This window comes from Epinephelus moara, chromosome 24, assembly GCF_006386435.1.
Source record: "Epinephelus moara isolate mb chromosome 24, YSFRI_EMoa_1.0, whole genome shotgun sequence".
NCBI classification, from domain to species: domain Eukaryota; kingdom Metazoa; phylum Chordata; class Actinopteri; order Perciformes; family Serranidae; genus Epinephelus; species Epinephelus moara.
This window is the reverse complement of record NC_065529.1, coordinates 4,608,023-4,618,972: the sequence shown is the minus strand read 5'-3', so window position 1 is coordinate 4,618,972 and position 10,950 is coordinate 4,608,023. Positions and strand designations below refer to the sequence as shown.

General features: G+C 39.8%; 1 protein-coding gene across 1 annotated transcript in view; it reads left to right on the top strand.

Annotated features, from left to right (window-relative positions):
- The first annotated feature begins 3,151 nt into the window (after nt 1-3,151).
- The window catches only part of LOC126385455 (contactin-4), a 90,836-nt gene continuing 83,037 nt past the window's right edge, over nt 3,152-10,950 (top strand). Inside the window, exons 1-2 of the mRNA XM_050037179.1 lie at nt 3,152-3,474; nt 9,475-9,537. The gene's annotated coding sequence lies outside the window, so the exon portion shown is untranslated. The remainder of the gene's footprint in view (nt 3,475-9,474; nt 9,538-10,950) is intronic.

The window sequence follows — 10,950 nt, the reverse complement described above, 5'->3', positions numbered from 1 at the left end:
ATGCAACTGCCACAGTGCGCAGCAACAGTTGACAATTCTCACTAAATAGGAGAATACAGTCATTAAGTTAAATAAATTCATATTTAACTTTATCCTTTCAATCAAAATATAATGAATATAGCTTAATACCATGCTAGAAACCCCAATTAAACTATTTTAATGTCTGCAACATTAACAGCCTACATGTTGTTATGGGAGGTTTAAAAAAAAAAAAAAAAGTCTGGCTTTTTTTCGGGTTCGGGCATGAGAATTCTGAAAACCTGTTGGGCCGGGCCGGGCTGGGGCTTCACCCCCTCGGGCCAGGGCCGGGCCCGGGCCCAGATAATAGGCCCATGCAGGGCGCTACTAATGTTAAGAAAGAGGTGTGCCTGGAAAGACATAGTGACACAGATGTACCGTGGGAATTTCAAAGTAAAGGTGTATCCTAAAGATGATGATATGTTTACACTTTCCATCAACACTGGATCGCTGATCATTGAATCAATATATTAATATAGAGAGCTCGGTCTCACTTCAAAGTCGTCGAAATCTGGTGCTTGGGCACTGACTTGCGGCGTCAGAAAGCAAAAAAAAAGGCGTCCTTTAACGTCAACAAGATATGAGGCCTGTTGTAGTTATAGTTTAACAGCGGGCAGGAGGGGGTGGTGGATGGGTCCAACAAACACCGACTTTTACCTGAGAGAGCGTTGTTCGCATCCTGTAAGATTCTTAAGCCAAACCCTGTTCTTTTTTCTGAAACCTGTGTTTTTGTTGCCTAAACCCAACCATGTGTGTTGGTTGGGAAAAAAATGTAAATTTACGGTGTTGTACCAACATAGTGCCTTTATATTGACAGAGACTGTGTGTAAACGTTAAGTTTCTTGTGAAAACGTGTATTTTTAAAGAAGACAATGCATGTAACAGGCAGAACTTGACACGGCGTCCCAGAACATCAACAACTAGGGATGTCCCGATCTGATGTTTTTTGCATCCGATCCGATACCGAGTCCTTTATTTTGAAACCGAGTCCGATACCGAGTCCAATCCGATACTTTGCAAAGCATTATGTAACCCTGGTTATGTAAATATTTACTATGTTAAAAGATGAAAATCTATGCTCTTGGGCATGTGAAATTCATGTAGTGAATTAGATTTAAAAAAGAAACAGATTCATCTTATTTAGAAAATCTCAGAAGTGTAAGGAAGGTGAACTCCGCCCCCTTGTGGTCACTGTGAGCTTGAAAGACGAGAAAGAAACAGACCGGAGATGTAGAGTTGCCACCCGTCCCGTTTTTCCCAGAATTGTTCTCTTTTTTCATAAGCTGTCCTGGGAAAAAAAAAATCTCTCCCGGGACACAATTTGTCCTGTTTTTTGGGGAAAATGCAGCAGCAGCAGGCCAATGAGTCCATCCAGAATCAATGCAGCAGGCTCAAGAACATCTGTGTCAGAGAGACAACAAAGAGGGAAGAGGAGCTGTGGGAAGTCCTAACAGTTCACTTAGTATATTTGCACATCCAATCATGTTTTAATTTGTATTTTTTCCATTTATATTTAACCCTATGTGCCCGAACGACGCATAGTGCGTCCAAATTCACACCTGTTCTTCGCTATGGTTTTTCTCCGCGACCGTGCGTCATAGCGAGAAGCCATGCATATCACGTGAAACAGNCGTGTGTTTCTCCCTGTCTATCCACATTTGTAGTCCGGCTTTCAAGATGCAAACATCTCCATATTGACAAGACCAGCCACTTCACCTTTGCGCACCCAGACAACTGAGGCCTAATTATGCATGCATGACAGGGCCGTAGTCACCATATACACTGAGGGGGACACGTGACACGTTTTTTTTACTGCAATCAAAGTGACAAATATTATCTTGGAGGACATCATTGCACTTGGTTGACTATTTTTCTATGATCTTAGTTGTAAATATTGCATGTTTCTTTCAGATAAAACACATTTTTGACTTGTGAATGAGTCAATGGATTTTCTTGCAATAATGAAAAAATACTGGCAATCATGTCCGGAAACTGGATGTTTGATTCCGCGAGCTGATCCAGTCCAAGGGTGGCGAGCCAAATGTACCAAGATCCACGGATGTCCGCTGATTTGGAGAGAGTTTGATTTCCTTTGGACTGCTTGAACTTTGCTGATTCTGCCGAGTGGTAGGATAAACTTGCACTTCACCGTTCTTCTGCATACACTGAAGGGAGAACATCAGAACCCAAAATTTCGTGGTGTGGATTTACACCACAGAGACTGACTAAAATCCCCCGGGGGTGTAATTTGATTTTCTATTTAGTGATCTGGGCCCATTATTTATTTACTTTACTACTGACTTTACTTTTGTTTTTATTTCTTGTAGAAAATTGAGTGTGTGGTTCTGTTTAATACAGGTACCTAAACTAAATTTACTGTGTGGCCTCATTAATTATCCCTCCTGCTCCAGTAGCCGAACCTAGTCTCCAGACTTGAGAAACTGACTTAATTTGTTAAATCCTGATTCCTGATTAATTCACTCTAATCGTTGAAGAGGGTGTTACAATTAAGAAAGAAAAAAAAGAATGCATCCAAGTTGTCCCATGAGGTTTGTTTTTTTATTAAAATAGTATCCAAAAAGCTTATCTGTGGTTCAGCGGCACAAAATGTAAACCAAGTCAATATCTTCTTCTTGTCTTCAACAAACAAAATAGGCCTATATCTTTTTTAGTGGTTTGACACATGAAACAAATATTTTTCTTTTACTCAGTTAAACCCCACAAAGAAACCATAAAACCCATAAACAGGTCCCTCAGCACCAAAATTAAATTGTTTTTACTTGGTTTCTGTAGAACAAAAGAATTATACTCAATTTTAAAAAATACAAATACAACAGTAATCAGTTTATAGTATATATTTTTTCCACCAAAGAAAAGAAATGTTCCGTTCCTTTCAGTCAGTTCAATCCAGTTCAAACAAATCACTCCACTCCAGGATTTCCAAATAACATATCACAGTTCACAGTTCAATTCAGTTCAATCCACACAGTTCACTAAACAAAAGAAAACTCCACCTCAGGTTTTCCCGCAACCAAGGAGGCAAAGAAAATCCACTGTTGGCTCTGACTCAGTTCAGTTTCAAAACAATAAGTCAACCCGGCCCGAACGTTCCAAATAAGGAATAATGAAACGGAAAGTAACCCCCGGCTGTTGCCAACTCACGGGACCGTGTGTGAATGCCGTAACACTCCGGTGTTGTTTCGGGCGGAGGAATCTCTGATGGATGATATTCCACAGGGAAGCGCACCTATTTCGCGGACTTTGAGCAGTGTAAAATGCCATGGTAGGCCGAATACACAGAGGACTCCTGGCTCATTTCTCACTCGCCGGCGACTCTCGTCATACTGCCAGGAGCGGCATAATGTAGGGGCCAGTCTACCTGGGCTCAGCTGATCGAGCCATCCCACTGGCCGATAGCACCGGTGGGTGTGTCTGGAGGTACCTCAGTGTCTGGAGGTGAGCAAGCCATCAGCTGACTGTCTTATAAGAAAATATACAGGATCGCCACACTTTATACATTGGGAAGCGGAGGCAACAGTGAACAACATAGATGAAAAATCTGGCCATTGTTGTTGTTCTGATTCCTCCGATCTTTTATTACCAATTCCGATTTTGTAAAAAATAACGTGATCGGCGCCGATACCCGATGAGGACATCCCTATCAACAACCAACGCACCCAGGGTACCTTGCACATCGTATGCGGACAAGGAAAGTCCATGACCAAACGTCAATATGTAGTTAGGTTGGGGTGAGAATGTGTTAATCTAGATAGATCTATTATTGCACCCCAAATGTGTATTAAACTTCATATGGCTTTCATTTGGGAAAAGGACACTTGCAATGACAATTGTAAGTGGGGGGCTTAGAAATCTGAATCATTATAGCTGAATAACCAGGTTACTTCTTACACAGGAACATCATATCCCACATATAATGAAAGCCAAGATAAGATGAATACTAGTGTGTCCAAAGAGTCTCACTGTCTCAGTTTCTGTGAGGAAAAGTATCACATATTTTTTTTCCCTATTCAGTATGCCTGTTCTGTGGAGACACAAGGTTGGGTCTGAAAATGTGGCAGGAAAGTTTGGAGTGACCGTAGGTTGTAGGGCTGAACATTTCAAAACATGCTGAAGATAGCCACCGCTGACTTGGTTATTAATGGCTTTCACTGGACGACAGGCAGAGAGGAGGAAGAGAGACACTCTCTGTAACTATAGAGATGAAAAGCGATGATGGACCTATACATTTTTTTCCCCACTAACAAGTAACTTGCCTCACCTGTCTATCACAGAAATATATTAGTCGACCCAGGTGTCTCATCGACACAGGCAGGTGTTAGACTATGGGCTGTGTCCAGCTTCCATCAAAGAAGCTGAAGGTTATTGTTAGACTTGTTGCATTGCATTAATAGAGGGACTGTGATAGGTAGACGTGTATGTGAGTATGTGTTTTATCTACTTCCTGTTGGAAAAGGTAAGATTCAGGCACTGTAGTCTCTACCCCAAGCAACATTTAGGCTATGTATACCTAAAATCCTATCATAGACTTTTATAAAGGAAGAACAGCACATTCTTGAACATGTGAAAGTAGGCTGTATAGGCTATGGTTCATGGCTTCAGTTTCAGACAAAAAATATACCCTTCAGGTGTGGTCATAACTCATTTTATTTAAAAAATGCCAACATTCACTTACCCCTGATGTGGCCATAGTGATAGCGTTTGACATGTCCACCTCTGAAACTCACTGTCCACAGCAGTTCTATAGAGGTGACTGGAATTTGGTTTGTGGTCCTCACAGCACTGAAAAAATTTCATTAAAAAAAAAAAATCCTACAACAATGTGTCTTTCCAACAAGAAAGTCCTGGCTTCTCTGGGTGATCAGATCTCTCTGTCAGCCCTTTGTACAGGGACTATTGGATGTTCCAGTGAAACATTCACAGAAAGAAAGAGACGTACATTAGTAATCACTGTGTTGCTTTTGCTAACATATGAGCAGCAATTGTATTCAGCAGTCACAGAGCAATGTTAGCATCTATTCTTGAGGGTTGATGGGAGTAGTGTGACTTAAACTTACACATAAGGCCTTTGCACATTGGGTCCGGTTTTTTGTTGCACATCTAACAATAAATACAACCTCACATTGTGTCAATAAGGTTTGCACAGAGTCCAAAACTTTGGTCCGTCATTAAAACCTTTGGAACAGGTTCAATTTTCTGTGCTCTTTACATCAGTCAGAAACCTGTAGAGTGTATGACCAAGAATCAGTGAGGAAAATGTGGCAGGGACACACATCTGCGACAAGACAGAAGAACGGGTCTTTTCATTTTGTCACATATTGCGAAGTTATGCAACGAATAGAACAATAAAATGCATCGGAATCGGTGTGCAAGGTTTCTGTGCGTAATGATTTTTTTCCAAGCGTATTAGAAAAACACCTTCGAAAAGAAAACAGACTTAGACTGCAAAGGCCTTTAATCTGTGATAAAACCAAAATGTGCTTAAAGAGATTAAAATATCCATCAAGCTGCAGAGCTGGGTTTTTCAGGCTGACCCTTCTAATTTTCATGTAGTCTAATTTTTATTTGTTTATCGAAGAATGATTGATTCATTATTTATTAAATGAACTCTAGTGAAAAACATTTATCATAGTGCATTTTTAAGCCATCTTTGATGAACTAAAAAGCACATGTTAATGAAATACCAGCTAAAATTAGGTCAACGTAGTTTCCGAATCCGACAAACAGGTCAAATTTGGTAAAGCATCAAAAATCCACATTCTTAAGTAAGTTTCCACTCTCTCAACGAAGTTCCCAATGTATACGGTTTAAAGCAAGGTTCTACGTTTTCCTCAAGCATGTTTGACAATTGCTTTTCTCAAGGAAAAGACCCCCTTTTCGTCTGATGTTTACAGTATAATCTACTGAATATAGAGTGTTTTTTATTATGGCCAGTGCAAGCAGGGCTCTATCCACCTGCAGAATCAATCAGTCTTTTTTGTGATAGCTCTGCTGGAGTCTATCTTGCTGGAAACCAAATTACACTGAGTAAATGGCCTCTATGGTGCCAGTGCAGACATTTAGGTCATTATGATTAGTTTTTGTGTGTGTCTGGAAGTACGTGTTTGTGATGTCTGATTTTTTTCCTCCTACTAAATGTAATCTCTTGTGGAAGCTCACTTTCATATTTAGAAAAGTGGGACTAATGTGTGTTTCCAGAAAACATGTCCTATATAATGTTATGGTAAATCCTCTGTGTGGACTGATCGCTGCTTAGCACAGTGGCCTTCACTCTTATGAAGGCTCCACCTTTGTAGTCCTCGTCCTATGAAGAAGGCAGCCCCTTAAATGGGTCACAGCTGCTGACACAATGAAGCACAGTGAAAAGGTAGGGTGCTAAATGAGCATCCAGGAATCATAATGAAGGCTATAGTGCTCCTGCCTTTGAAGCCAGATGGTTTTCCAAGTTTAAAGTAGCCACTCTAGCCTTCAACTATCAAGGTAAAGTAGTTACTGCTGAGTTTCTAGAATTATGAATATAATAAATGAACCAGAAAATAAGCCACAGTTAACCTGTGTTGAGAAGAATCATTTCAAATTTGAGTAGCATATTTCCTATATCATGTTTTGCTTTCATTTTTTTCTCTTAGTGGCTACGCAGCACCACTTAAAACCCTAGTTTGGGAGTAGCGTCACCTAATCATATGAACTACCTTTACCGGTACCTGGTTGTGTCTATTGTGTTTTTTAACCCACTTCAAATAAAACTGTGCCCAGATCCACGTGATGAAAGCTGGCTGCCAAACGTCAAGGCCCTATGATTGGCTACCAGCCTACTGCTAGCCTGCACCATCGAGAAAGACTGCTGCTAGCCATAGTAGCTAGCTATAGTTGTTAGCATTGCTATTTTCATGTTGAGTTTGAAGCTGTGAGCTATTTCAGCGCCACTTAGAATCAGTGTGTCTCTGATGAAGATTAGCTTGTAGCTTCATTAGTTACAGACTTAAAGTAGCTTCCCCATATGCTGCTGTTAACCAGTAAAGTTGTTTTTGTTTTTGTTTTCATTCTCTTGTGTTACTACTATGTACCACAGTCAAACAAGCTTGTCAAATACGACTGTTTTGTCCTTGATCTCACCGCGTCAGAGAATGATGCACAGAGGCACCCTTTGCAGCAGTATGATAGGCACCAGGGGTCCATGTCATTGGTCTGACAACCCATTGGTCCGACATCCCATTAGTCTGACGGTCCGCGGTGCTGAACGGCTCCCGGCAGGCGTATTTCTGCCTTGATGGTGCACCGCGACCGGCTCTGGGTCAGCTGGGTAAGGCTTGAGGCGGAGCAGGCTCACAGCTTATGTGTTTGTCACTTTCTTTTTCATTTTAACCCACACCATGATCTTTTCCTAACCCTAACCAAGTGGTTTTTGTGCCTAAACCTAACCAGACCTTAACCACAGGGCATCATGATGATTTCGGAACAGACTTCAGAACAATGGGTTTAATATGGTCGGAACAATGGGATGTCGGACCAATGGGCTGTCGGACCAATGGGCAGTTCCCGGCACCAGGCAGCAGCTGTTTCTGACACAGCGGGCAACAGCCATAGTAGGGAGGGAGGGAGGGAGGGTTGGTGGATGGGTCAAACAACCTCTGGACTTTCACTCGAGAGCCCTATGTTCATTTCCTGTGTAAACGCAAAAGTCACTGGTTATTTTAATGACAACACAGTGTGCTAGTACGTGTATCATGCAACGCTATTGATATATGTCACATGACGTTACATTATGTTAGTAACAAACATACCTGTTTTAAGCCAAAGCATGATGTATTTTCAAAACCTATTCATGTGCATTTGATACCTTAACCTAAGGAAATAAATGCACATTGACACACTGTCCCTTAAAATCCTAAACTGACGGAGATTTGTACCTATAGGGTGTCATATTTTGACATGTAAGTCCACTGACAAAGCAGCGGTATTTGAGATGTTGGGATGAGAATGTGTTGGTCAAACTGCTGTAGAAGTCAGAGATAGTTTGCGCGCACTGTTGTTCAGTGTTATGCAGGGACAGAACGGAAGAAACATGCGCTAACTAACAGAAGTACTCATTTATTCATTCATTTAAAGTGCCATGCCTTTTTACTAAACAAAGCACTGCACAGTTTGCAATAAAAAAGACAGCAGAAAACAAAATGCAAGTCATTTTTAATATCATTTAGACCGCACATTCCAGATTCACTTTTCTTTTTTTCAAGTAACATACCATCCAATTTAAACAGTCAAAGGTGAAATACTAGATCTGAGCTGAACATGTAGAGATCTTTGCTTGTTTTAGACAAATTATATACAACATAACCAAGGTCAGTTTCTATTATCATAAAAATACACAGTTTTAGTTTAATCCATATCTCGTCAGCCCACTGTCCTTTGTCCTTGGCAAATACAGATTCTCTAAACAAACCAATATTGAGGTTTCATTATTAAAAAGAAGCCTCACAAAACCCAGAGTTGCAAAACAATGTGTGTATATTTCTGAACCAAGAACCAATAATTTGTTTATCCTAGATAAATATTTGCATTAAATATTTACTAATTAAACTCGTCTGTACCAAGCACATAATGTATATGACTGATAATATGTAATTTACCACAATTTACCGTCATTCTGTTTCAGATTAGTGAAGCTTTAGTTTGCATGAGATCCACCAGTCATCAGGCAAAACAAATCATACTTTTATATCACAAGAATTTCATGTGGCCTCTACCTGAGTTACATCATTATCTTTTTTCTTATTATACTGTATTTCTGAGTCACATGTTTGTCTTTGTAGGTAAAGCATGAATAATGGAACGGTTACAGCCCTGTGTCGGTCTACCTACACTCTACTGTGCACTGTATTTATGGGCTATTTACAGCATATTGCAATGCTTTAGTGGAAGCCTTATTCAGAGAAATCTGGTTGATCAAGACACTGCAAATTTGATATAATGATGGTTTCCTGTCACAGTGGTTTGTGTTCAAACAGAGAAGTGAGTCTGATTGATCTCTAAATGCTCATCGAATGAGCCCAAGCACAATTACTGTATTTGGTTGAAGGATGAATTGTTGGTTTAACAGCGCTGTTGTCAGCAGTGAAATCATCATTTTAATAGAATATAATCATAAACCTGTCCTACGCAAAACATTTATCCATTTAACCACAGCTCTGTATACCTGAAGTTTATTTCTACATATTTGAATTTTAGTAACCAAGCCTCAATTTGCATTTTCATCAGTGTCAGCACATATAGGTCCATGCTGAAGGAGCAGCCTAAAACATGCATTGTTTTGAGGATTCCTTCCTGCTACACTAACTAAAGTCTGTCCATTTCAACCCTCATGTCTTTACAATATTACTACAAGGACTCTTAATACTTCCTCTCTCTCTGTCTCTCTTTCTGTTCTCTCTCTTTTAGCTGGCCAAAGGGCTGATTGTGCCTTGGCTGCGGAGGAAAGAGCGAGCAGACTCCACTTACCCTGTGAGTACTCAATCAGTGGGAAACATGCTTGTCTGTTGGGCTTCGTGATTTATTACATGCTGTAAATGACTGCGACCATAGCTGTTTTTCCAGGTAGAGGAGCTGTGGTAGCATACAGCAATCTTCTGTTCCATGAAATGTGTGCGTGATCGTGCGGTATATGTACGTGAGTTCTGTTCTTGTAAACCATAATTGGTTGTTACAGATTATTGTTTAATATATTTTAATCCATGATTATTTATTTCCAAGTTATTATTTACTATTGAACACTTTGGGCTCCATACAGGTCTGTGCTCTGTCCAATTAAAGAAATATGAAGAGTTCTATTCTGTTTATTCTGTAAATTAGATAGTTGATTTTATAAATCATTGATAGTCAATAGTAAGGATACATATAGACTTTTGCCTAGCCCTGATTTGTAGGATATTCTTTGATTAAATCAATTAAGATGCTAAAAAAGGAAAAGTTTGTAAAAAAGAGAGAAAAAAAAAGAAAAGGTCTTACTGATATCATCAAAAAGAGAAGGATAAATACAGCTATTAACTGTATCCACATTAAGGGCGCCTAATAATTTTGCTAAAGCGCAATGTTGTGAAAAACGAATAAACTAGATGTTTTGTGCCAATACTCAAGTAAATATTTAAAGTTTTTTAATTATTCATTTATTTTATTTATTTAGAAATAGAGACAATGCATATTAATGAGCAAATACATGAGTATATGTAAATACGCCAGATTGTAGCCCACAGCTAATTTCCAGCTGTTATCCCTATAGACAGGTTGATGTAAAAATGTAGTGAACGACAAAAGACAAAGTTAAAATTCATAGCAGCCACAAATACAGAAGACACAAGAGGTGCACAATATACATTCGAAAAATACATCAAGTGTAGCCCATGACAACACCAGAAGTGACCAGGGATATCATAATATCGCACATAAGCCCTATTGCACATGACCCCATTACATGTGACCCCAGGTTAATCCATGAACAATGTCAAAGCATATACAGTAAGACAAGACCAAAACATTCAATGCAATAAAATACAGTGCAAAAGGGAGTTTGAGTGGGGGACTGTAAGTAATATGAAGAGTGAAAAATAATGAATCTGGACAATGGGTGCTTCCAATGGATTACAGGTTAAAGGGCCACTGTGTAAAATGGGTTGAAAACCGTTGAAAACAGTGACATCAGTGGTCAAATTCTAGATTGCAGGGCTCACTCGCTCACCCCTCCCATCGGGTAAATGGCGGTGGCCTCGTAGGGACAAAAAGCCTTGCGCAGACAAGAGTTTTTCAGGAGTAGGTCTATCTAGCGACGAGGTAAATGTTTATTTAGAAATCTAAACCATGTTACGATATTGTAATGAATCCCTCTCGAGCAGGAGACCAGAGTAGCGTTCGGGAAAAAGG